This window comes from Amblyomma maculatum, chromosome 7 (assembly GCF_055883805.1).
Source record: "Amblyomma maculatum isolate TAMU_Amacu chromosome 7, ASM5588380v1, whole genome shotgun sequence".
NCBI lineage: Eukaryota > Metazoa > Arthropoda > Arachnida > Ixodida > Ixodidae > Amblyomma > Amblyomma maculatum.
The window spans coordinates 86,391,851-86,419,135 of record NC_139350.1 but is presented as its reverse complement, the minus strand read 5'-3'; the positions used below and the strand labels follow the sequence as shown (position 1 = coordinate 86,419,135).

Below are 27,285 nucleotides of genomic sequence, written 5' to 3'. Positions count from 1 at the left end.
GTGGAGTGGTTGGCAGCCATTGTCTCCCTCCTCACACAGAGCAGACAACTGACGTTACATGGCATCTCTTCTCTAGCTGCAACACAGCAGGCCCACACCTGTGTAGCCTAGACTAGTTGAACCTGTTATGCCCATTTAAAAACTGCTCGAGTAATTCATCCGTACTAAACAGGCATGAAACAGATAACGAGTCAAGCACATTACTCCTATGCCATGCAGGCACGTTCTAGGTTGAAGCAGGTCTTTTTAGCTATGGCTTTTGGTGTTTCACGTAATGTGGTAGCTCACGAGTATAAGCTAATGAGTAGGTGTGGGATGATAGTGTCACAAATTCAGGAATTGGTGATTCAGTGAGTTGTAAGGTAATGAGGATCTGCAGGGGAAGCCATTAAAACTATCGCATCAGGGCTGATGTCTTCCAGGTTTTTTCTCATTTCTTGCGTTTTTTTTAAGGTTTGATTTTTTTTTTATTTTTGAGGAAATATGCTAAAAGGAACCTATAAAGGCAATTATTGTCATTGTAATGCAGTACATTTCTAGGATTTTCTTTGTTGGTATTCAAGTCAAATTTTAAATGTCTCTGCATACCCCCTTTAATTTACAAATTTCTCAAAATTGCTTTTCGCAGTCTATTTGGCCATCTACTCACGGCCTACTCTTAGCTGCCCCCTACTGACATAAACTTGGCCATCTGGAACCAAATGATGCAGGCGAAATGGGCCACAGTGGGGAATGGTTGTGACATTTTCTTTACTTTTCTCATCGGCATGTGTCGAGTTGAAGGGAAAGGAGGGGCATTATTTTTTACCTGCATCTGTGTAGTAAAGCCAGCTTAAGAATTTGTGTCATGGAAATGAGTGATGAAATACTAATCGTTAGTGCACCTTTTCTAGCCACAGCAAATACCTTTTCATTGTTCCTTTAATCGAGCTGAACTAGTTCGTTCATTATCACAAAAATGTATGCAGCTTTGCTTTCATCTATTTGTTCCTTCTTTGTTGTGGTTTCCATGCTGCAGTTTTATAACAACTTCATTCCTTTCGTGCACAGACAAGGGTAGGAAAATGAATGGCTCGTGACGACATGCATATGAAAAAAGCCAAAAGTGATTGAAATCAAGTAAAGCATATGGAAATTTTTATTATTGTTGTTTCACAGGATTTTCCATTGACTAATGGAAAATTATTACTGTAATCGTTTTTTACCTGAAAGATTACGGCGGAAGTAGGAGAGACGGCAACTATATGTAAATAGAGAGATCCAAAGCTACAGCAGTGGCTGTTAAACCTTGTTCGTCCGAGTATACTAATTCGGTTGTGCATAGCTGAATATTGAGATTGCTCACAAGGGTCACCCCCAACCAATGCGGCAATAGGTCTAATACCACAAGTGCCACTTGGAATGCGATTGAGTGGTGAGAGTAACAGCTGTACCAAAACCCTTTAGTCCTCCTCTAGGAGCACCAAAGGGTTCTAGCCAGAGCCACTGTTAAAGGTATACTGCAGGGAATTTGCAACTTTCTCTGAAATCGCTGAAATTGCATTCGGGAGATACAGTTATCAAAAGCTGTTTTGTGCACTGCTTTGAGATTATTGTACTGGCAAGTTATATTTTGTAGAAGATGGCTGTAAAAGTGTGAACTTTCCTTAGAACTAGTGCTAGGTAGTTTTTAATGAGGAATTATATACAACTCTGAAAAGTTTTGTTAAGCAAAAGCTGTAAAGAACTGTATTAACACGATAAGTACAAACCATCTTCTCTTGGTCACGTGTCAGTGTATGTTGTGCCTCGAGGCTCCTGTATTGTGCTCTTTCTGTGATGGGTTCCTTGCGACATAGGCAAGTGGCTTTGCCTTATGTGTGACCTTAAAGCAACTCGCACTTCCTTTAGTTTTGCACTTGTACAATCAAGCACAAGAGACGAATTATAGGGTCATTCAGCACTACACATCTTGCATCTACAGTACACCTAATGTGGAAAGCCTGGGAGTGTTGCCAGCAATCTCTCTGTTATGCTTTTCTCACTCCGAATTTTTTTTTTATACTGTCCTCAACAGTTGAAAACGCAGCTGAGTTGATGCAGATAATTTTCGGATAATGATTGGGTTTGTCTGCACATTCACAAAGCATGCTTGGGTAGAAATACAGAAAAATACCGAGTTCTCACTATACACTAACTATCTTAAACGCAGTGGCGAACTGATTGTAATCTTCATTTATCGGAATTTGTTTTTGGCAGAATCACAAAGTGGCGGAAATATGTGTAGGTGGTTTCTTCACATTCACATTCAAGAGACTAACAGACCAAAATGTGTCATAAATTATGATGGAAATGGCAAGCTCTAGCCTTGCAATTGAGGACAGCAGTACAGGAAGCAAAAGGATTTATTTATCACTGAAAATCTCATCAAATGAGCTAGAGTGTTACATTGCTGTGAAACCTTGCCGTTACCGGTGCATCCCACCATATGGCCACATCTCGGTGAAGTATTAGAGTGCACATGATTTTTTCCTTTTTTTTCACGAGTGTTCATGTTCTATTTTAGTTTATGCACTCTCTGGCCATCACTCTGCTGATTATAAATACTCCCTTCACTTCGCCAGTGAAGTGCATCTAGCTTCTGTCACTCAGTAGAACCACAATGTTTTGCATTTCTTGGCTGCAATGGCGACCACGGTCATTTAATGCTTGCATAGACTTAGGCGTTTGTCAAAGTGCCATAACGGCTGGGTGCGGGAACTCATATATATATTATTCTCTTCTGTAAAAAAAAATGAATGTCTGGCAGCAAAGCTTTCTTTTTATATTAGCTTTCAATACATCCTTTTTGCCCGCCTGTGATTGACATTTTGCTCATTTATCATGGTTTCCAGCTTCTTCATACAAACAAAAGACATCAGTAACATCAACTGATGAAAATATTCTTGGTAAAAACTTTTCTACAGCATTTCTAACAAAAATTTCATGGAATGATTACCTTAGAAGTATGTTTTTCATTGTGCCGAAAAGATTAGGTGTTTAAACTTTTGTAAGGTGTGAGAAATGTACTCATTTTGCAAAGCCATTGTTGTTGCACGTTGCAGCCATAAAAAGTTTGCAATCTGCAGTTCTCGTAGGACGTAAATTCACTAAGGTGTAAACAAAAAAATTGAGAGATATAATTAGCTGAGGAGGAAAAACTCGAAAGCCCATCATATTCTCCACTGTAGCCATAGAAAAAAAGTCTAGCTCTTCCGCACGATGACACAGCTAGGCAGCTCCGAATGGCTTTATTAACCACTGGCTGTTTGTGTCACAGGAACACTTTTGTTCCTAATACAGTGTGCATTAAAAAACGTTTTGCTTTTTATCCTGTAACTCATTACATGATGGAACTGAAAGAATTTACATTTAAAATAACGCTTAGAAATGAGCTCAGTCCTACTTCACACATTTTGATTCAGTTTTCACTGGTGGCAGCACGCTAACTGTGACTGGTGCATCTGTTGACTAAACTATCAGTGAACAGCAGTTGACGATTTAATTTATTCTAGGAAGCAGCTAGAAGTTCAATGGCACAAGGTTGGTACTGTGGGGGGCACGAGGTAAACCAGCAACTTTTGATGTACAGACTGATGTACAGACGTCAGCAAGTCTGCCCGGAGTGCTCGAACACCAACCTGTCGCGCAAACAAAATGAAATTTTTGAGCAGGGGCCCAATTCTAGGAACAATGATGGCGCTATACTGAAGGTGCATAGGCATACTACTTGCACTGACAGCTACACTTTACCACTAATAGAGCAGCCCAAACAAAATTTCACTTTGTTCGCTCCGCAGCACACCTCTCCAGCATTGTAGACGTGCCAACGACTGCACTAAAGGTGAAAGTGTGTTGCTATTGCTAGGGGGAAGGACTATACAACCAAGGCACAGCAGAAGCCAAATATTATAGTGATTGTGTTCAGCCATTTCGCTGCTAATATGTTATTATTATGCTATTATGAATCAAATCATATAAGAATACCCAAGTACAGATGCAGATCTGCTAAGCGAACTCCGAAGCAGATATCTCAATACCGGTAGCAACCCCAATGCTACCTATGAGTACGAAGGGGTTCCTAATGAAGACTTCGACAGAGAGATCGCGGAAGCGGAAATTTGGGCCGCAATTGGCCATTTACATACTACCTCTCAGCAATTAACGACTTAATGAATGAATATTGGAACAAAGGTGAACTTTCGCAGATGTGGAAACACGTGAAGGTTGTCTTTATTCCTAAACACAAAAGGAAACTAAGCATAGAGAACTTAAGGCCCATCTCTCTTACGTCGTGCTTAGGTAAACTTATGAAACATGTTATTCTAAATAGGCTTTAGAACTACGCAGAAGAGAATGACCTTCTGCCCAGCTCAATGACTGGCTTCAAAACTCAACTCTCTACTCAGGACGTAATGCTTCAGTTGCATGCAGAAGTGATAGATCCCCCTAACAAAACCGGAACCAAAGCGATTTTTTCCTTGGATCTGGAAAAAGCCTTCGACAATGTCTCTCATGAAGCCATTCTCCAAACCCTTGCCAACATAAACGCAGGGAAGAAAACCTTTAATTACATTCCTTCCTTTCTCTTGGGAAGGACTGCGGGCAGAGCTAAGTATCGCAGGACTTGCATCGGACAAAATAGCAATAGGAGACAGAGGAACCCCGCAAGGATCAGTCCTCTCTCCCTTCTTGTTCAACCTAGCAATGATAGGTCTGCCTCCCAAACTTGAAGAAATCCAAGATCTTCAACACTCCCTATATGCTGTCGATGTCACCTTGTGGGAAATAAAAGGTTCGGACGCTCACATAGAGGAAACGCTTCAATAAGCAGTGAATGTAGTCCAGTCATACACTGACCAGATTGGGCTGAAATGCTCACAACATAAGTCTGAACTACTAGCAGTGAGAAGGAAAACGCAAGACAAAGTAGAGATAAAAGTCTGCCTGCACGGACTACCCATACCCACAGTTGATACTATTAGAGTGCTCGGGCTCTACATCCAGAGCAATAGGAAGAGCAATGTTACTATCAACAGGCTGGAAATGACTGTGCGATAAATCACTAGACTGATACACAGAGTAACGGCAAGAAAGAGGCTGACATTTGTCGTCTTATCCATGCCTTTGTACTAAGTCGATTCACATACTCTGTCCCTTATCTCCGCCTCATTCAATCTGACAAGGAGAAATTAGACACTCATTAGAAGCACCTACAAGGCTGGGCTAGGTCTACCCAGAAACACTGCAACCGAAAAACTTCTCTCACTTGGGATACACAACAATGTAGAGGAGCTAATTGCAGCTACAAAGACTAACAAACTCTAAAGCAGGCAGACAAATTCTCAACCGCATGAGAATTAATGCCGAACCACTAGCCAACCACTAGGGCCACTACCAAGAGGAGCTGGCGACAAGATTATCTCCAAACCTGTGCCCAAAAACATGCATCTCTCCTTCCATGAAGGCAGGAGGAAAGCTAGAGCTAGGGCCCTAAACAGAAAATACCGAAATCACGATGGGGTGGTGTATACCGACGCCTTGGATTACTATATGGCTGACGGTGCTGTTGCTATCTTTGTAATTAAGCAGTACAGTAAGTAAATGCGTATCAGCTGCTTCGGTCAAAGTCCGCTACTCGGACCAGGAGGAAGAAGCCGCTATCGCTACAGCAGATGCGGACATAATTGTCACTGATTCAAAAACTGCCATACGTAACTTCTCGCGTAGCAGAATATCAAATACTGCCAGAAACAACCTCGCGGATATCAGACTCGACAGAGAAATAGAACTCATATGGACACCTGCCCACTCAGGGTACCGAGGCAATGAGGCTGCTCATCAACACGCTCGAGGTTTTGTCGGCCGAGCGGTGAGACCTAATGCCGAGGAACTTGAAATGGAAGAATTGCTCACATACAGCGACCTACAGCAACATACCCCTGCCAGCATTTTAGTTCATCGGGACAGTTTGCCCATATGATAACAGTAGCAACTAGTGCAGCTCCCTCATGACTGCATGGGCAGCAAGAGCGCAAGTATGCTGCAAGGGAATACACTGTCAAGGTTAAAACATGCCAAAGTTAATACTTTTCTTGCTTCGTGCACACTGACTACAAATGAATTACTTCTCTTCTATGTGAAAACAGTAATAGACTTTGTTTCATGCATTTTGCCTCGCTTAACTAATCAGTATTAGACACATACCTTCACCAGACATTGCACTTCGGGCTGGTAGCAGAAATAAATGGATTAATATATTGTACCAATAAATTATTATTAAACTTTTACCACTTTGTTCGCAAGAAAAAAAAAAAACATTTTTGCAAATGTGCGTAACATGCAAGGCTGATTTTGTTAATGCCCACATCACATTGACACAGATAAAGTAACATAGTGTGTACCAGTGAAAAAAGTGATTTCTAGTCTGTGTTTGTGCTAGGCTTTGTTTCTGCTGCTGTCTGCAATCAACAAACTACATTTCTAAGGATTGCATTTGCAAAAGAAAATAGTACTCATATCAAGACATGCTAGGCCGAGGACCTGGGTTCAGTTCCAGCCATAGTGGTCGTTACATATCAATGAAGGTGAAATGCAAGACACACTTGCAATGTCAGTGCACACGAAGAACCTCAAATCAATGGCATTAATGCAGAGCTGTCCACTATGACGTCTCTTATAGGCAGTTTTTCTATATCACTTATGGAATTTAAACACCATATACCACACCGAAGGAGGAACAACACTTTCTTTACTGACCAAATAAGTGAAAAAGAAACGAAACTCGCGATTGCCCTGGCCTTTAACCCTGATGTTGAAGGAAAGAAAGTGTATTCAGAGGCAGCAGCTGGTGGTGGCAATTTCCACCTGAGCATGATATTCAATGAATGCTTGTTTTAATCTGAAAGTAAATCTCTAGAAGGAAAATTGTTGATGAAGGGCGACATCTGCAGGTTTTGTTGATGCTATATTGCCATTTATGACACTGTGAGCACCCTTCCACTCTTATCTACTACCCTGCGAAATTAAGAAGCAAACAAGATAGCTTTGAACAGTGCCACATTGCTGCAATACCTAAGCAACAGCTGCACGAGCTGTTTAAAGCCACTTGCAAAATACACAAATCATTTTCACTACATGCACGGCGGAAGGTGTTTGCACGCAGTAGAGGCACTCAGAAAAGTAATGTATCAGCTTTTGGGGTTGAAGCACAGCTACGGACGGTCACCATTTTTTTTTTTTTTTATGCAGGCCTTTGCTTCACTGGACGGTTTAGGTGGGGTTCTCACCTAAATACAAGGCGTGCGATAGAATTTCGGAGCCGATTTGCATATGTTAACGATATGTAACACAAACCTGCGTCTGAGAGCCACGACGGGTTTCATGACGCGGTCATGCGCCAGCGATTGAATACATGCACAAATAAACCGCATTTAATTGATTCGTGGCAAGACTAGCCACTAGAGCACTAGCCTCATGCAGTCTTTGGGGTAGTCTCGCGGCACATCACGCACGCACATCCAACGGCTAGCAGCAACGTTACTAGAACAAACTCTAGCAGTCAGCACAAGGGATCTTGCGGAAATACAAGGCTTGCGTTCCCTCATAAAATATCGGGTTTTGAATATTTGGGGGCTGGGTTTTAAAAAAATCCTATGCAAAATCTACAACCCCATTCGAGCTGAAATTACGTTCACAAAGTAGCAAAATGTGGTCTACGTTATCTGATAAGTGATTGAACACCGGTACTTGCCTAGATTTTCCGGAATCGACGGAATATTGCTCTCGACGGCGTGCACAAATTTCGCAGAAGCGAGTCGAGAAGCTGCGGTGACATGGTGCGCCATCTGTCGAGCGGCGAGGTAACCGCCATCTCCGGCAAGGCCATTGGTGCCGTTGGCGCGCTTGCTTCGAAGGTGCAGATCGTCTGCTCGTTTAAAGTAATGCCACAAGGAAGAGTCACCGCTTCTCTTACTAAAAACAGTAGTGGAAATGCTACATCAGCAGCATTAGAAACAAAAATAAATATTAACTCGTCGCTTGCTCTTCCGCTACGATTCCGGTGCCGTCAATATCTGGTCCAATCTGGCTGATTATTTTCTGTGGTTCAACGTCCGCAAGCTGCTCATGGGATATGAAAGAGATCGTAGTGAAAACACCCGAGACTGTAACACGCACTTACATCGAACAGTACTCAGGCGTTCACGTCGAAGTGCTTGCTGTGATTTATACATCAAAATGTCCTCCGGCGGCGTCAATACATCTTTGCAATCTTTCTTCATATTCTTTGAAGACAGATGCCCTCATGCGCTCCGTGATGTCTGCACAAGCAGCCTCAATTTGCTGCTTCAGCTCTGAACAACTGTGAAGTCGGCCTCGGCGGTACACGCGGCTTTTTAGATAGCCCCATAAAAAAAAATCGCATGGAGTTAGGTCAGGTGAACGGGGCGGCCATGGCATGTTGGACGAGCCTCGACCCATCCACATGTTTGGAAATGTTGCATCCAGCCAGTTGCGGACACTTCTGGCGTAATGAGCAGGAGCTCCGTCCTGCTGAAATATGCAGATTTCTTTCTGCATATGTGTTGCTTCCAACTCTGGCAGAATCTTCTGCTGCAGCATTTCCAAATATGATTCGGCAGTCACGTTGTCCTCAAAATAAAAAGGCCCAACGAGCCCCTCGCGCCACAATCCACACCAAACCATGATATGTGGGGTCTTGTCGTTTAAGGAATAAAAACGATGATTGTCTTTTGCCCAAAACCGAGTGTTCTGCTTGTTGATTTTTCCATCCAGGTGAAAAATGGATTCATCAGTGAATAATAAAAAGTTCAGATGTCCCCGGTCTTGAGTTATCCTTCGTTGTTCCGAGTGGCAGAATTGAAGCCGACGGTCTCTGTCGTCTTCTGAAAGCGCTTGTACAGTTTGCATCTTGTACGGATAGAAGCCCTTGCGTTTCATCGCGCGACTTACCGTTGACGGGCTCACTCCGAACAACAGCGCAGCGCGCGTACAGGACATCTGAGGGTCCGACGAAAATGCACCCTCAAGGGCATCAGCAATACTGCGATGTGTTCCCCCTTTATCACTTCTTTCTTTCTTTTTAAGACAGCCTCTTTCTTCGAACATTTTCTTCCATCTTAGCAGTGACCTTTCACAAGGAGGACGACGGCGAAATTTTACCTTGAATTTCGTGCGTACGCAGTGAACTGACCCGGATTCAACAAGCCATGACACAGCTGCCGCCTTTTCTATCGCTGAAAATGAACGCATATCACTGCAGCACACAATGCATTATAGGGCGAACACACAAAAAATTTCGATCTTTCCTCGGGATCAGAACAGAGCAAGAGTCGTCAGAACAGACCAACAGTCAAAAGCAGACGGCACCGGAATCGTAGCGGAAGAGCAAGCGACGAGTTAATATTTATTTTTGTTTCTAATGCTGCTGATGTAGCATTTCCACTACTGTTTTTAGTAAGAGAAGCGGTGACTCTTCCTTGTGGCATTACTTTAAACGAGCAGACGATCTGCACCTTCGAAGCAAGCGCGCCAACGGCACCAATGGCCTTGCCGGAGATGGCGGTTACCTCGCCGCTCGACAGATGGCGCACCATGTCACCGCAGCTTCTCGACTCGCTTCTGCGAAATTTGTGCACGCCGTCGAGAGCAATATTCCGTCGATTCCGGAAAATCTAGGCAAGTACCGATGTTCAATCACTTATCAGATAACGTAGACCATATTTTGCTACTTTGTGAACGTAATTTCAGCTCGAATGGGGTTGTAGATTTTGCATAGGATTTTTTTAAAACCCAGCCCCCAAATATTCAAGACCCAGATCGCATTTCGGGACCGATTTGCATGTAAGCGGTATGTAACAAACCTGCGTCTGAGCCACGAAGGGCTTCGTGGAGCGGCCGTGCGCCAGCGATTGAATCAATGCACAAATCGCATTTAGTTCATCCGGGGCAAGACAAGACGACTAGCCTGATGCGGTCTTTGGAGAAGACTCGCGGCACATGTATAGCACAAGAGCGCGCACACACATCCACGCAACAACGCACATCGTACGCTGCCACAACACGAGCGCCGAGGCCCATGCCTTGAGTCGCTAGCGTGGAATGGGGGGTGCCGGCCGCAGCTCGTAACAGCCAGCCGAAGGCCTCTTCTCCCTCTCCATCTTCGTTTTCCCCCTCGCGCCGCATCCGTTTGTTGGGACATGGCCGGTCTCGAGGGAGAGAGCGCGCGCTAAACGCGCTCTCCCTCGAGACCGGCCGTGGTTGGGATCGGATATACGCGTCCCGGCGCACCAGTCAGCCGCGCGCCATATTTACTTTGTGCCGTGTGCGAGTGGGCTGCTGTTCTGCGTGTGTTTTCTTGCCCTATTTGGTTGCTGTGCGCCCATGTTTTGCGGCATATGCTGGTTTTGACATGCCGAACAAGTGTTGTGTACCGGCATGTTCAAGCAATTACCGAACAGGGGAAAAAGCCCAAGTGTTTTCCTTCCCGAAGGACGAAGTGCAACGCACGAAGCGGCTGCGGGCGATACCGAGGAAGGATTTTATTCCTACAGAGAATAACAAGGTAAGAGATTTGTTTGTTACACTGTGCTTCTAGACTACGTTTGAAGCGCAATTCGATTATTCCTTTTATCGAACGAGAACAGTATATAGCAGGTATTTCGCTCTAGCAGTCGCATATTATCAGTATGCCTTCGCTTTTGTTTGCATGCAGGTATGCGCACTGCACTTCGAGGAGTCATGTCTTGAACGGAAAACTTCGTACACGGATCCCAGGACCGGGCGAGTGCTCGAGGTTTCATTGAAAGTACCCCGGCTTCGAAAAGGATCAGTGCCTGCTCTCTTTCCGGGATGCCCATCCTACTTGTCAAAGCAAGACGCCTGCCCTTCCAGAATATCACCAGATAGCAAACGAACACGCCGAGAAGCATCAGACCTTGCTCGTGCGATTTCTGAATCCGCAGCTTCCTACCACAGTGAAGAAATTAAGCGTAGTTTTTTCTCGCTTCCTGAACTGAAAGAACGATTGAAGACAGTGTGTGTACCTGATGTGTGGGCAGTCATTCATCGCCCTAACTGTGCGCTGTTTTTGAACATAGTGAACGAGAGTGCACCTGTTTTGCAGTCATCCGTGACCATCTCCGTTGATATGGAGTTAAGCGTGTGTTTCTTGGGCAAAAGTTTGAAGCGTTTTGGAAATTACTTGGTGCCAAATAAGGTCATGGATGTCAATGTTCTCCTGGAAATATTGAATCGAATGCAATGCATTGAGAGCGACGAGTGTCCTTCTGATGGCCTTCCAGATATTGTTTGTGCTCTTCTGGAAAAAATTGAGGAACACATCACAGACAGCAAAAGGGATATGATTAGATTTTTGAAAGAACAGGTGACATTGCTTGTAAAGGAACGCATCCAATATTCATCAGAGATTATGGTGCTTGCTTGTATTTTGCACACCATATCCCCTCACGCATACAAGTTCCTTAGGTCATCTTGTGTCCTTGTCTTGCCACATCCGAGTACAATAAGAAATGTCTGCTCTTCATTTCAGTTGTCACCGCAAAATGAATCTGGGAATGGTAATTTTCTGAAGTACATCGCCCACAGATCCAAACAACTGAAGCAATATGAAAAAGATATTGTTCTGATGGTAGATGAAATCCATATCCAACCATTTTTTGATTATAAAGGTGGCAATATCAGTGGAGCAGCGGCAAACTCCAATGTGGCCGCTACATCCGCGCATGTGTTTATGTTGCAAAGCATGCTCAGCTCTTTTCGAGAAGTTGTACACATTCTTCCTGTGCGAACGCTGAATGCCGAGTCTCTGCACAAAGTGCTTAAGGAAGTCATCCTCGGGCTTGAAAAACTTGGATTCAGAGTGCTAGCTGTTGTGTCGGATAACAATTCGATCAACAGGAAAGCCCTTAGTATGTTTTCAAGTCCCCCCAAGCTGAAAATAGCTTATCCGAATCCGGCTGACGCATCACGGCCTTTATTTTATGTTGTAGATGCCGTGCATTTGCTCAAGTGCATTAGAAACAACTGGTTAAATCAAAAAAATCCTGGAACTAACCTTTATTTCCCACTGTTTGACCTTTCAAATAACACAGTGCATCATGATGCCATACAGTGGGCTTCTTTCAAGGAACTACGTGAGCTTCATAAGCTTGAAGCTTCGCAGCTCCTAAAATACAGCTACCACCTCTCCTCAAAAGCACTGAACCCCAGCAACTTAGAGAGACAGAATGTCAAGCTCGCTTTACAGGTATTTAATGAATTTGTGGCTGAAGCATTAGATGCCCACAGTGACTTGCCAGCATTTCAACATGCTAAGCAGACTGCAAATTTTGTTAGAGTAATCGTTAGATGGTGGAAAATTGTAAATGTTAAAACACCGCACAAAGGGTATCACCATCGAGATGTTTACGAGCAGCCAGCTTCATCAAGGACAGATGACCCTAAGCTGACCTTCTTGGGTGCCTTAGTGACTTGGTTGGACGTGTGGGAGTTTTATAAGCATGACAATGGTACACTCACAAGAGAAACTCTTACTGCTTGGAGGCATTCAGCCTACGCTTTGCTGGAGTTCACAAAGTACTGTACTGTTGAACTTGGTTACAAGTACGTACTTCTCGGAAAGGTGCAGACAGATGGTCTCGAACACAGGTTCGGTCAGTACAGGCAAATGGCAGGAGGCCACTATCACATTAGCATCCGACAACTTTATGAATGTGAAGGCAGGCTGCGACTGCAGAGCACCCTTCCGGCATTAAGCGATGATGATCTGCTAGACACTGCTTCTTCACAAAGTGCCCCACATAAAGCGTCTTTCGACATTAACGTAGAGTCTGAAGACTTAGACAAGTTGAGTTCACGTGTTGCTGTGTTTGGCTATGTTGCAGGCTTTTGCGCGCACTCTGTCTTGAAAGTTTTGAAGTGCGACACCTGCAAGGAAAAGCTTGTTGTTGAGAGAGATGACGAGAGAGACACGGATATGTACTCACTAACAGCGAACCTCAGTCGAGGGGGCTTAAAATTTCCCAGTGCGTGTGTTGTTACCATCGTTATGCACGCCGAAGTTGTTGTAAAAAAATTGCTGCAGCCCGAAAATGCCACGAACTTCTTGCAGATGTCTAATCACAGGGACATTGTGAAGCACCTTGTGATTAAAAGCCTGCCAGAGTTCGAAGAACTGTGCACATGTGAAAACGGCCATGAGCCAGAACTTGTAATTAACATGGCAGCAAAATGTGCTACAAATATAATCCTGAACAATTATTGTAAAGACAGGAACGATACTGCCACTGCTGCTGCAAAAGCTGATGCAAAAGCACGCAAATTAAAGACTGTCACCAAAAAGTGATAATGAAAGCAATTGTTGGCTGTTTATTGTGCTTCATCATTTGTGCCGCAAATAAATTTTGTCCCCATTTGTAAAGCTTTTAAGCATTTTGCATTTATTTAACTGGAGCGAACGTCACGACATGCTATTTGTCAATTTGTCCCCATTTGTAAAGCTTTTAAGCATTTTGCATTTATTTAACTGGAGCGAACGTCACGACATGCTATTTGTCAAACGTTCTCATTCTTTTCTATTTTTTTTAACTCTTCCTACATCTCAACGATAATGTGCTACATCTACACGTCACTTGCGCACCAACCACGCGTAGCTTCATGGAAAGCCTGAGCGCGGCTACGCAGCAAGCGCCAACAAGCAGGGGAGAGTTGGAAGCGGCGCGTCGCCTGGGACGGGCAGTGGTGACGTAGCTGACGTCGAGGCACGTGACGCGCAGGCCTGGAACAAGTTTAGGAGGTGTTGGTCGCGCCCGGGCGCTCTCTGAAAAGCACGGGGAATCCAGGGACAGTCTAGGGAAAACACGTGCGCCCTACATCCGGACATGACATCATAAAATATCACGTGACCCATGACGTTGTTTGTGACGTCATATACGACGTCACAAATTTTGGGTTAATCAGCGTTTCCAGCCGAGCTACCCCTAAACCATGGAGGAAGGAAAGCTTAGGAGAGGCCCTGACGTCATTTGTTTGAAGCCGGCGCGGCCGCGCCGAGACCGGACGCTGCAACGTCTCTCCTCCTCCTTTACCCTTTCTCCGCGACGCTCACGTACCTAGGGCCCTTAGCAACGCTGTTGCTAGTGGCCCGAGTTTTCATAGCAACGCGTCGCCGTTGCTAATGGCCCGACTTGGCTAACCATAAATTTTGACGTCACTTCCGCCACACTTTCTCCAATGCATTGGGAATGGCAAGGGCCTCTCCTAAGTTGTTTCCTTCCTCCATGCCCTTGTGTGGGAAGAGCTACGCTAAGTAACCTTGGAATAGCCACAGACAGGGGGCAAAAGGAAAGGGTTGACATTGACAGGAAAATCAGGGCGCACCTAAGAATCCCTCCCCTACCCAAAAACATCCACCCTGAGTTTAATAGGGAAAGGCGACAGAAAAGGGCGGAAGCGATAGAAACAATATACTAAGTGTCTAAAGATACGTCCGACGTATCCACAGTATCCATTCGATTCTCGTAAAGATACGGCGGACGTCGATATACAGGCTCATGGCTATATGCACGTCGAACGCGGCCACATTCCGCTTGCTACGCGTGAATGAATCTTATCCTCTATGATATCAGCTAGCCGCGACTCTCGATGAGGTGCTACGAAGAGTGCATCCGTTCTAATATAGATCACGGTCTTCACTTAGGGTTGTGTACGGCAAGCATCGCTGTCACGAACATAGCTGCAGGCGATGCTACGTACTGCACCAGCTCCACCAGCTGGCATAAGATACGTACATTCACGAGCAGCTTTCGCTTCGCACTAAATTATCACCTCGATCTGCCCGTAATGCGAGCGAGCTATTCCTAGCATTTACGCTGTCTTAGGTCCTGCATCGACCTCTGAAGATCTAGCGCCGGCACAACACACACACCTCGCCTTGCAGAACATTCGGCAGTCCAAAGTATGCATGTGAAATGGCATTATGCTCGTTCCTCACATGCAGAACGAGGAAAGAGGATGTTTCTAGCTAAATTCTTCGTTTAAATTCTACCTCAGAGCCGTGGCAGAAGACATGCCGATTCTACTAGAGGCCTGCGCTGCTACTGCGGCGAGCTGCACATCGACTCGTCGAGGCGAAGACCTACTGCACCGCACCGCAAGAGTGCACAACCGGAAAGCCGGAAGCGCGAATGATCCGAATTCCCTGTGAACAGCAATGTTCTTTGGTATTTAAGGGAAGACTAGACTAAAGTGCTTAGCCTGCATCTTTTTCTTGTCGTTGAAGTTTGCGTACATGTAGTTTAAACCCCCGCATGCTCGAGGTTCGTGACCCGACTGAACGGCCGCGCAGCTTTGAAACCATCGGGATCGATATGCATGCATCGCCGGACATAGGTACGCGGTAGAAAATGTGCGCTGCACATTTCGTTGCAGAAGCTGACTCTTGGAATTTTGCAGAGTGTGCCATGAAAGTGATCGTTGCTACAACCACGCATCCATGTTCCAACGGCTGGCCTACCCCGAGGCGCATAAATGTTTAACCGTGGACGTATATCAATGATCGAAGAGAGGACAGATTTCACAATATTGGGCGCGAAATCGATAGCTACCAGTGCTCAGTGTTAGAGAAATTCTGCCTTGATCATGCGCAATTCAGTGTTTCAGGTATGGTCAGCAGCTATAAGTTTGAACAGTTCGCCTGTCAAGTCAGCGGCGCCAGCGATGGACCGGCGGAGCGATTTTCCACGCTACACCGCTGTCTCGCTAGAAAGCCTACCTAGGCGGCGTTTGACATTCAGCTGCTTTTTGTGGGCCCCGTAATTGAAAGCAACACCTTCAGAAATGCGTTAAATGTTCAAAAATGTATTCTCTTCAACAGTTTCACTCCAGGCTGTCAAAGCAGGCGGACGTTGATAAAACAGTTGAGCACTCCAGTCTTTAGAAATCTGTAGAATCGCCTTCAGTTTGTAAAATTATTGGAATAGGTCACTTTCCGATCGCTGGGACATAGACCCTCATGACAGCGCTTTCACGTGAATAAGGACCACACCAGACCGAAAGCTTGTCTCATATAACATAGCTAACCAAGGTATACCTTACAGCATTGTGTTCATTTTTATGATGCATAAGAGACTAATGCTGCCATGCACCAAGAACAAGGTTTAATGTATTTATTTTGTGTGTAATGACTAAAATGTTCTTTAGGATGTAGCTTATTTAGGAACATTTTAGGAAACCAAAAATGCTGGAAATTTGCACGCCTCTCCTAGGATCATGCTGGGATGGAAAGGGATCTGTTGCAAAATTGTACAAAATGTTTCCTCTTATTTTTTCAACTCTGGCGCACGTGTAAGATATGGTTTATTGTTAGTTCATCTCCACACTCCTTGCATATTGGTTTGTCCTCTTTCATAAGTATGAAGGTGTGTGAGGTGTGGGTATGTGTTTTGTGAAGATGACCTAAAATGGCCTCCATGTTGTGCTTTTGATTACTGCATGATTTCCATTCCTTAATGACAGGTTTGACAAGTATAGTTTGTAGTTTATTTCAATGTTTCAAAAATCCTGCAATTTCACTCTCACTTTTCTTTGTACAAGCTTCTTGGTATCTTCATGCAGCATATTCACCCTCTGTAACTTAGCATTGCGTCAAGGTAACCTGGTTATTTCTTTTCATCACCTTTCAAGACAACTGTCCCGATTTCATAAAGTGTAGGGTTTCTGACGACAGGAACTCCTTGGAAGTCATAGAAATAAATGAGATCCACAATCATGAGCTATCTAGGGTATGCATATACATGTCCATCGCTCAGTGGAATGGTGTCAGTACGCTGTTAGAACAGGTCTTGAGATAACAACAACCATTGTCTGAGGTGGTACTTTAATGGGCATTGAAATGCTATGTAACTACAGGTACTGATAGAACTCTTGATCATGTTATGTGATGATGCGATCCTTGCATGCATATAGGTATACATTTCAGAATCTGCAGTGCATCACTTGACCATTTGCCACCAGTTTGTGTGAAAATGTATTTTTCATGCATGTTAACCAGTATTTAACAGATGACCCGTGTGCACAAGCCAAAAGTGCCACGAGCCAAATGTCATGAGGCCACACGATATGGCAGGAGCTGTTAAGTCAAGCTTACAAAGTTATATTTGAAATATGTTCTGGGACGTTTCAGCTCCAATTAAGAAAGGTTGAGGCTTACAGAGTTCTATGCCAGGTTGTCTATCACCTAACAGGGCAGCCTACGACCGTATGCTAATGAGTATATCTGAGCTAACAGAGACATGAATTAAGGAATTAGTAATTATGTTTGTAGCAAAGGGCATGTAAATTAACGGGAATCCACAGTGGGATCTGCAGACAAGAAACATTAACGCTGGTACACCATACCCTTACAGGTGGAGATTAGGAGTCTCCCTAATTTTTTTTCTGCTCAAAGCTTGTCATTTCCTTCGTTCTTCCAGATGAGGAAGATGTGAAAATGATAGCATCGAAAATTCCAGAGACCATCGTTAACAAGGATGCTGATCCCAACAGCGTAAAAAGGAATTTCAGAAAAGATGGGTGACTAGTAATGCTGGCGACAGTTGAAGCTAAGTGGAAAGGCATGAAATTGAAATGCAACATATGCAGAGATATGTTGCGAGACGACCAGTCTGTGGTGTGCGACATGTCTCCGTTAGTTTCATCAAGTGATTGGCCAAAGCAGATGGGGCTTGTGGTTTTGTGATAAGTGCAGTGTAGTAGCATAGATGCAACCTTGCCCATTAATAAGTGGAGTGGAGTAAGTGCATTGTTTTGTTTTTGTAAGATGTTCATGGTTTCCATGCAAACATTATGAGAATTTTTTTCCGAGAGAATGTTTGCTGAAATGTGAATATAATGTGCAATAAAACTAGTGTTTTCTTGCTATTTACTTTTTTTCCTTGTATACATTAATTCTGGGAAGAATACCACAGGCTAGAAGGAAATGTAATGGCATGCATTTTGATACAAGGCCCCGTTGTGCTGGCTCAGTAGTTAGAGTGCTTGGCTGCTGAACCCAAAGATGCAGATTTGGTTCCAGCCAGAGCAGGAGCATTTCAATAGAGGCGAAACAATAGGCCGTCATGCACCGTGTGGTGTCAGTGCATGTAAAAGAACCCCAGGTGGTCGAAATTATACCGGAGCCCTCAACATCGTGTTCCTCATAGCCATAGTTATTTTGGGATGCTAAACCAGGTATATATCACATCATACTCAGAGTAAGATGCTATCCATGGTCAGTTAATCATACACTAAATGATCAATTTTTTTCTGCATGGTACAGCAGCTGTTGTACAATTTTAGTTTAGCCTTCATGAAGAATATCACACTGGCTCCACATGGCCTTCTGTTGACCCTTGATATGCGCCACAATCACACACCCGAGTATGTATTTGTCTAAGGGCACCTATGCATGCAAGGAGGGGACTGTTACTTTCCATTTGTCAGAACTGAAATGCACGATCCACATCATTTCTGTAATTCAAATGCCTGCTATTTAAGCTGTCCAGCATTGATGCAAGTTTCAAAGAACTGCAATTAGCAAATTAATCCAAGCAGGAAACCATGCCAAGAACTGCTTTGGTTTCATCTTTAACAACTGTTTGAGAACTAAAATTAGCCAAATGTTGCAAAACATAGATGAGAGGTTACAAAATCTAAAAAACAATGCAGCCTACCTATGGCAAGTAGTGTTTCACATCCTAAAGTGACATATGTAGCTATGAAAAATACCATAGTGGAGAGCTCCAGACTAATTTGACTGCCCGGGCTTTGTACTTTGCGTTGACATCTTGCAGGAAACAGAAGCATTTGCATTTCACCTGCGCCAAAGTGCAACTGCCATCACTGGCATTAAACATCACGACCTTGGGGCAAGTAGCCGAACGTGCCACTAAGATGTCGCAGCGTCTACGTACATGCTATACACGTCAACCTTTCTAGCATTAAAGCTGTCACATGCATGGCAGATATTCATGTTCAGCTTTGGACTGACAAGTTTAAAAGTGTACTATTTGTGTTTGTCTAGCATGAAAAACAAAGGAAACTAAGGAAAAACGAAAAAAAAATGAACATATGTTGAAAAAGCACTACAGGTTTTCCCTCTGAATTTAATCCTAGCGCCAGCGGAAATAATCTGAGCGCCGACTGATATAATCTAAGCGTCATGTAATTTAATTCGAATGCCAAGCATTTAATCATAGCGCCAGCATATTTAATCCAAGCGCCAACTCGAATAATGTCCGTGCCAACCAATTTAATCCGAGTGCCAACGCAATTAATACAAGCGCCAGCGAATTTAATCCGGGTGCCAACCAATTTAATCCACATGTGGAAAATGAATGTGGTAGAGGACTCCAAAGCATGAAACATGAATTCCAGAAATAAATAGAAATTGAGATCACATTCCAGACCATGCGACGAGTAAGCGAAGCGTTAGCTTATGGGATGACGTTCGTCAATATTATGACAAACGCACAATCTCGGCACTGAAATACTGAAGGGTCCCAGAGCTGTGGATTACTGGCTCTATATTCCAAGAGGACAATTTATCCCACAAATGTGCGCACTGCTGATTACAGAATATATACAGAATTAAAATGTCTTCGATGAAACACAATTATTTTATCACACAATTAAAAAACGTTTTAATCAACCGTATCTAATTTAGCTATATGTAATTTCATAAGCCAAACATTACACAGCCAATGCCAAAAAGTTTCAAAGCAGACGGCAAGTTTTCCGCCTCCGTTTACTCGGTGCCGAATTGTCGTCAGTTTTTGCGCTATGCTAGGAGAATGGATGAAAGCACAGACACGTGATTTCACTATTAGAAATAGGTGTACTTTCTTTTGCAAGAAATAGAAATGTTTTCTCAAGAGCATAAAACAAAAACTGCTAGAAACGCAGAAGACAAGAGATTTCAAAGCAGGCGGCAATCTGCGCGCCTCCGTTGTGTGTGCCGCGTTGTCGTCTGCATTTGCACGACGGAGTAGAGCCGGACGGTGGTGGTGCGTACTCGTATATTATAGGCAGGTGGTAGTCTGCGTGTTTTCATTAATTTTGCATTAACTTTATGCGCATTATTTTCTTCCATGGAAGCTGATGAGCAGTGCCCTGACATCCTAATCGGGCACCGAAAACGGGGACCGCCGTTCAAGCCTCCAGGTGCACCAAGAAGAAAGTACAGCAAAGTCTCCGAGCATGACAGGGCCAGAATTCTTGAAGTGTCGAGGCGTGGAGGAGATGTGAAAAAATTGGCAGACACGCTGGGCATCAGTTTAAAGGGCAACTCCGGAGGTGTTTTGACATTCAAATATTCTAATCAAAATTTTACTGCAGATTCTCCTCTCCGTCCTGACGCATTCTACAAAATTTGGGCGCCGTACGATAATCCGTTTGCGCGCAACACGGCTTCAAACTATGCTGTTTTCATGGCTTAAGTTGAGACTATTTCTGCCGGCAACACTGAGTTTCTGACGTCACAATCAGTATGCCGGCGTTACTGTCCATTTCTCACATGATATGAAATTGTGAGGCTTGTATTGAACTACCTCAGACATTTTATGCAATGCGTCATGATTTTCACACTTTATTTTCACCATCCAGCGCACGTACGAGCGTTTTTCTAATACTGAGTGTCACGTCACCATGTCGTCAAGTGGGACATCGTTTCCGGCTGTGAAAGCAGTGTCGGTTTCGATTTGCTATTTTTCCTTTTTAAAAATACTTCTAATTGGAATTTCGAAAAACGGTTTTTTGTGTTGGTGTCAGGACGTGCCGAGGAATGTAATTCAACCAAAAACACAAAATGATGGAAAAACCACCGGAGCTGCCCTTTAAAGACGGCGAGATCCATTGCAGCGAGCGATAGAGAAGCGTTGAAGAAAGGCGGAACATCGAAGAAATTCGGAAATGAGGTAGTAACGGCTCTAAAGAATATTGTGGATAACAACCCTGCTTTCACGCTAAAGCAAATAAAGCAAGCAGTGGAAGAAGAATTGCCGGGAATTGCCATCAGCACAAGTAGCATTGATCGCCTACTGGATTCGCACGGTTACGCTATGAAGTTGATGACTCAGAGGCCGATTGACCGCAACAGAGACGACGTGAAACGCAGCCGCAAAACATACACGCAATGGTTGCAGTGTGAAGGACCTCGCTTGTGCAGGTTTTACATCGGTGAGACCAACTATAACATATGGTGTTCAAGGAGCTTCGGCCGTGCAGGGAAGGGACAGCCTGCGGTGCAGACGACGACTGGCACCAAAGGAGCAAACCTTCATCAGCGAATTGAATCAATAAATCTAAAGTATTTAGATTTATTGATTCAATTCAACATTCTCGCCTGCATGTCCGCAAATGGTATCATTCATTGGACGGCCGTAGACAAGGTTCACTGGGTCGTTTTCAATGAATTTTTGAGCGACATATCAGCCCGTGTCGAAAGTGAAGAACCTGGTTCTGAAGCGGTTTTTATTTTTGACAACGCTCCAGCTCACAGCTGTGCGGAACAGGCAAGCCTGGCCAGTCAGACGCACTCGATCAAGCGGCTGCCTCATTACAGTCCATTTTTCAACCCTATAGAGAAAGTCTTTTCGAAGTTCAAGTCAAAGCTTTCCTCAGCGAGCGGAGAGACCAGGTGCTAATCACTCCTCTCGGAATGACTAAAAAGGACCATCGGCGCAGTTTGTTGCTCGACGCTGCCCGACACTCTCAGCAAATACAAAGTGTAGAGTGTGCTGCTTTTGACCGCCATAACTTTTCTTTTATACGGGCAGCTTTGCATGAAGACGATATGTAAAACGTTCTGAGTTACACTTAGACCTGCCTAATGTCTCCTAGAATATAAAATTGCATTTCAGTCGGCTACTTCTGTGCTTGTATGTGCTTATAGTTTGTTGGCAACCTACGCTGCTAGGATTGCCGCCCAGGCAAATTAAATACTGCTGCTAAGGTGACCATAGTGAGAAGCCAGTAGCTATTCCTGGCCTCGGTTGTAAGCTCCGCTGTACATAGTTTCATTCAGTCTACCGTGCCGCGGCCAGACTGAAAGCAGGGGCGCGCTCTCTCTTTCCGTAGTAGCGTTACTCTAAGTCTTCACGCCGAAACCAACTGTGTGTTACACTGATCCTTTTCTGCTAGTGGTGTTAAATCATGATTATAAACCCAAATACATTTCTGCACCGGTTGCAATTTCTAAAAACAGCCAGCTGTTGTGTGAAGACCGCACTTGCCATCAGCATACAGATTCAGTGCATAAGACAACCCATGATAAGCAGTGCTTAACCAAACAATCAGAAGACGACAGGTATATTTATTCACTTGCCATGCGTCTAAGCTAAAAGCTGCAAGAGACGTGTCACAAACTGCTTTTTTTTTTTCAGCTGCACATATGGTTCTTGGTTGTTGCAAGATATAAGAACAAAGCGAAATAGTGCATGCAGATGTGACGCTTACTCGTCGCATGGTCTGGAATGTGATCTCAATTGCTATTTATTTCTGGAATTCATGTTTCATGCTTTGGAGCCCTCCACCACATCCATTTTCCACGTGTGGATTAAATTGGTTGGCACCTGGATTAAATTCGCTGGCGCTTGTATTAATTGTGTTGGCACTTGGATTAAATTGGTTGGCGCGGAAATTATTCGAGTTGGCGCTTGGATTAAATATGCTGGTGCTATGATTAAATACTTGGCACTCTAATTATATTACATGGCGCTTAGATTATATCAGTCGGCGCTCAGATTATTTCCGCGGGCGCTAGGATTAAATTCAGAGGGAAAACCTGTAGTCATTAACACATAAAGTATATCTGTTCCTTTATTAATGATAAAGTGGCCTTCAACAATAGTACAAAGCCTGAACATTTAGGAAGGTGCTGTGCCAGTCAGCTATTTTACAGAAACCTGAACCATTTCACCTTTAGTAATGCGCATCCCGGCGGTGTGGGCTGGGCACTTATTTTTCGGTCCACTCCAACATGCGAAAACTGCATCATGTGCATTCCCATTTTCCTAGTTTTGAGCTCTGTAGTGCCGGCTAACAAATTGTCGATGACTTATTTTCGTCTGATTGTTGCACAGCGCGTGTAAATAAATTACCACTGCACCTAATAAACACTGACATGCACGTGCAACATCGCCGATCATAAACGGACACACTGATGTCCGTCCGGACATCGGCGCACTCATCACAGCACTCTTCGTGGTCTCACACAGCACTCTAGCAGGACGTAATCTGTACATCACAGCATCTCACGGTAAGCACAAACCACACCTCCAACAAACACGAATGACGCGATGCTTGGGCTAGAGACACGCCGGCGGCACCCAGCTTTTTCAGCGCCGCTTGTATATGTACTACGTAAACTTGCAGCACCAAACCTCAATGCGAGCAGAAAGCGATGCGTTACGTGACGCATCTCATCACAGATGGAAGTGAGAAAACTTTGAAGAATCAAAACTACATAACTACATAACGACCGTCGTAGACGTTAATCCACATGACAACGAGGACCAAATGAGCGGGCGTGCGGGCCGCGGGCTGGCCGTCAACACCGCGATTACATGTGCGCACCCTGCAGCGGTCCAACTCACGTAAACCTATCATCATGCCATCACGTAGTATATCACCCATTCTAGGCACTATTCTTGCCACTGTACTATTCTTTGTAATTTCACATTTCACGCATGCAGTATGTAGTACATACTTCTTGCACCTCGCACGTACAAGTATCTATAAACGTAACTTGGCACGTATATAGAACGTACCATAGCCTCCTTAGGCTATGCACGTACACACCTCATACCAACTTCGATTTGGCTGCATATGGCTACCATGTTGTTGCTACAACCACATCTGGGGATCTCGGATCCGTCCGGCTTTCCCGACGGATCCCAAGGCCCACATCGGAGAAAAATGCGTTGGGTCCGTCGGAAGAACCCTACCGATCGGGTCCATCCGCCGTACCTCTGAAAAATATTTCCCGGATCCGTCCGTCGTATCCCGAAGAACAACGCACCGGGTCCGTCGGACGTACCTTTAAGACCATTGATCGGGTCCGTCCGACGTACCTGGGCCTTTAGCTATTCCTTTAGCCAAGGTATATCTACCTTGCTTTAGTCACAGCCAACAATATATCGGAGCAAACCAGCAAACCCCCAAATGAAGTTGCCTACGTAGATGCGGCAGGAAACAGACACAGTCGATACATGACCATAGCGGCGGTAGAGGGTGATGCTACATTCACACCAAATCGGTCTAGGGGCGGGGCCTCCGCTTTTCACGTGATCAGTGACGTCATGGCGTCGGCAAGAAATACATACCATAAAAAAGCGCGCTCCGCGCCTTCCTTCCGGCCGTCGATCCGCGCGCGCGCTTCTCGATCTTCTCTATCCATTCCACTGTTTCCTCGCGACCACGAGTGACGCTCCTGAACGTCAGGAACTCATTTTGCGACGCTACCTCAGCGACATACATGAGGAGGGAGGCTACTGACATTGATACCTGAAATGCGAAGAAGATTGTAAAAAGTCGGAGAGATCTCGGCTGACAACGTAAAGTATAGCTGTGCGGACTTCACGAGAGTTCGATTCGTCACCCAAAGGTAAGTTCCTTTCACAGTGACGGCGCTTCTAGCCAGTAATATATGTATGTGTATACGCATGCAAGCATTACTCGATTTTTCTTGCGCCATTTCGCTGCAGCACGACAGCATTAAGGCGAACTGTGCAATGCTGTAATGTGAACTTTATACTGTACATAAGAGCAATAATTTCGCTTTTCGATTGTAGCAAGGATTGCGCAAAATTTATTTGCGTGCGCGCGAAAGAGAGAGAGAGAGTGTGCATGTGTGTGTATGTGAGTCATTTATACGAATCTAATAAATGCGTACCTCTTTACATGTTCTCCATGATTCAGCATATGACGGAAAAATTCTTATGGACGCGTGCCTTTCCGGGTAGAGAAAGAAGTTGTAAAAATCTGCATCCTCGGCGAAGAATACTGGAAGAATGACAACTCGGTATGTGCAAGGTTTGACATTGATAATGGTTATACATAGCTGATTTTCTTTTTTTTTTTCATTCAACTAGTAATTTAGCCTTTCTGTAACCGCCTGTAACTACATATACAAATCTGCATGCACATGCATATAGATTCAAGAATGATATCAGGAGCCCTATGTGTGTGTGTGTGTGTGTGTGTGTGTGTGTGTGTGTGTGTGTGTGTGTGTGTGTGTGTGTGTGTGTGTGTGTGTGTGTGTGTGTGTGTGTGTGTGTGTGCGTGCGCGCGCGCGCGCGTATGCATATGCACTCGGTATTTCGCGGTATTTCGGAAGTACTCAGTATTTCTTTGTTGAAGCGCGCGGGAAGAAAATATTAAAAATGGTGTTGACGGCAGCTTAATGATGTTAATTGAATTTGCTGTTACAATATATATGTTGTAAAAGCAGTATTATGCATATATTCATCAGCGGCAAAAATTTGCAGGACATGAGAAATTTTTTTTTTTTTTTTCTGTAAAGTGCCGCTTATATGTCACAGCATATATGTGGGTCCAACTTTTATCTGTTTGACACCAGCTACATTGGTCTTCGATTCCATGACGCGTCCTGAAAAGTTTCAACGAACAGAGCTTGATGCGAAGGCATCGACCGCGTCAACATTCCATGACCATAAAGACTCAACAGAAACCTCTGGGGCTGCAGTGTCTGAGCCAGCAGTTCCTCCAGGGCCTTCAGAAATGCATAGAAAAATTGTGGAAGGTTGGGAAAAGTGCACTTCAATTTTTTTATCATTGTCATAACGAGGAAGTTCTCTCCGAAACGAATTATTTTTTTACTGTGCTTTCAGAAGGCTGGCCAGTTCTGTGCCAGAGAGTTCTGGCTTGCATGTACAAAGTTCACCAGTAAAGGAATGTTCATCTCTGAAGCCTCTCCCTAAACGAAGGCAACTGCACGACAAATGACCCCATTACAATCATTGACTTAGAAAGGCACAGTTTTGCCCTGTCTCTCATTTCACCAAATAATTCAGCCGTTTTTTTTTTTTAACTGAAGGGTATAGGATGACGCCTCAGTAACCTGTGAGTCATTGATACTGGTGCCTTGCAAAGTAACTCAGGGGACGAATTTAGACAGGCAAGGTAGAGCAATAGGGCTAAAATTTTATATGGAGAAAATGAAAGTAACACTTAATAGGCTAGGATAGCAAATAGGAGTGTACAATAGGTAGCATGGACCTGGAAGTGGTTAGGAAATATGTCTTATAAGTACAGGTATAACAATCGCCTGTCTCTTCGATGGCAGTCAAATAATTAGAAAAATAAAATTGACTTGGAGTACATTTGGCAGGTACTAGCTCTCAGATCATGAATGACAGCTGCCCAGTAGTATACCTCAAGAAGTAAATAGTATATGTGACAGCTGTATCTTTTCGGTACTGCCTATTGGGCAGCAAGGAGAAGGCTTAAGTTCCCGCTGCTGGCTAGCTACAACAAGTGCAGGGTACACAAGCGGCCGTTATGGCTCTAAAGTTGAAGCAGGCGACTTACCTCGGCGACGTTTTCCGCGCAGCCGCCGCGCCGGAGCAAAGCTTTTTTTTTATGTGTTTTTTGCCGATGCCATGACGTCAACGGTCATGTGAAAAGCGGAAGCTCCGCCCCTAGACCGATTTGGTGTGAATGTAGCACCACCCGGCGGTAGATGGGGGAGGCACCCTCATCACGGTGGCTACCATACTAGGGAAAGAAACCGAGATAGCGGAGGAAGCTGCGATAGCGATCGCTTGCGTTGGCACCAAAGCTAGATATATTATTAGCGACAGTAAAACTGCAATCCAAAATTTCAGTAGGGGGAGGGTAAACCCCCCCACCACCAAAATTTTAACACAAGGAGTGATTAGGACGATCCACATCATCTGGACCCCGGCGCACGAATCTGTCAGCGGTAACGAGGCGGCCCACAGTGCAGCTCGAGATCTCTACCTCCGAGCTGTACAGGACGGCTCGGCTCAGGCAGAACATAATAGAGAAGGGCGATTAATCTCGTATCAAGACATTACAGAACACTACAGGCAATGCCGGAGGCGTTTCCCCCCACCAAACACGGCGTTAAATAGAGGTCAGGCAATGGCGTAGAGACGCCTGCAGAACTGGAGTATAGGGGGTATTCACTGACGCGCTTTGCGCGGT

The 27,285-nt window shown here is 44.5% G+C and overlaps 1 long non-coding RNA gene and 1 pseudogene across 1 annotated transcript; both read left to right on the top strand.

Annotated features, from left to right (window-relative positions):
- The first annotated feature begins 10,327 nt into the window (after window positions 1-10,327).
- LOC146183874 (uncharacterized) lies at window positions 10,328-11,743 on the top strand (annotated as a pseudogene).
- A 12,587-nt stretch (window positions 11,744-24,330) lies between these two features.
- LOC146183873 (uncharacterized) lies at window positions 24,331-26,530 on the top strand. The gene is made up of 3 exons (XR_014708510.1): window positions 24,331-24,700; window positions 25,059-25,117; window positions 25,947-26,530. It is a non-coding gene; the product is annotated as an uncharacterized LOC146183873 (long non-coding RNA).
- Window positions 26,531-27,285: the final 755 nt, after the last annotated feature.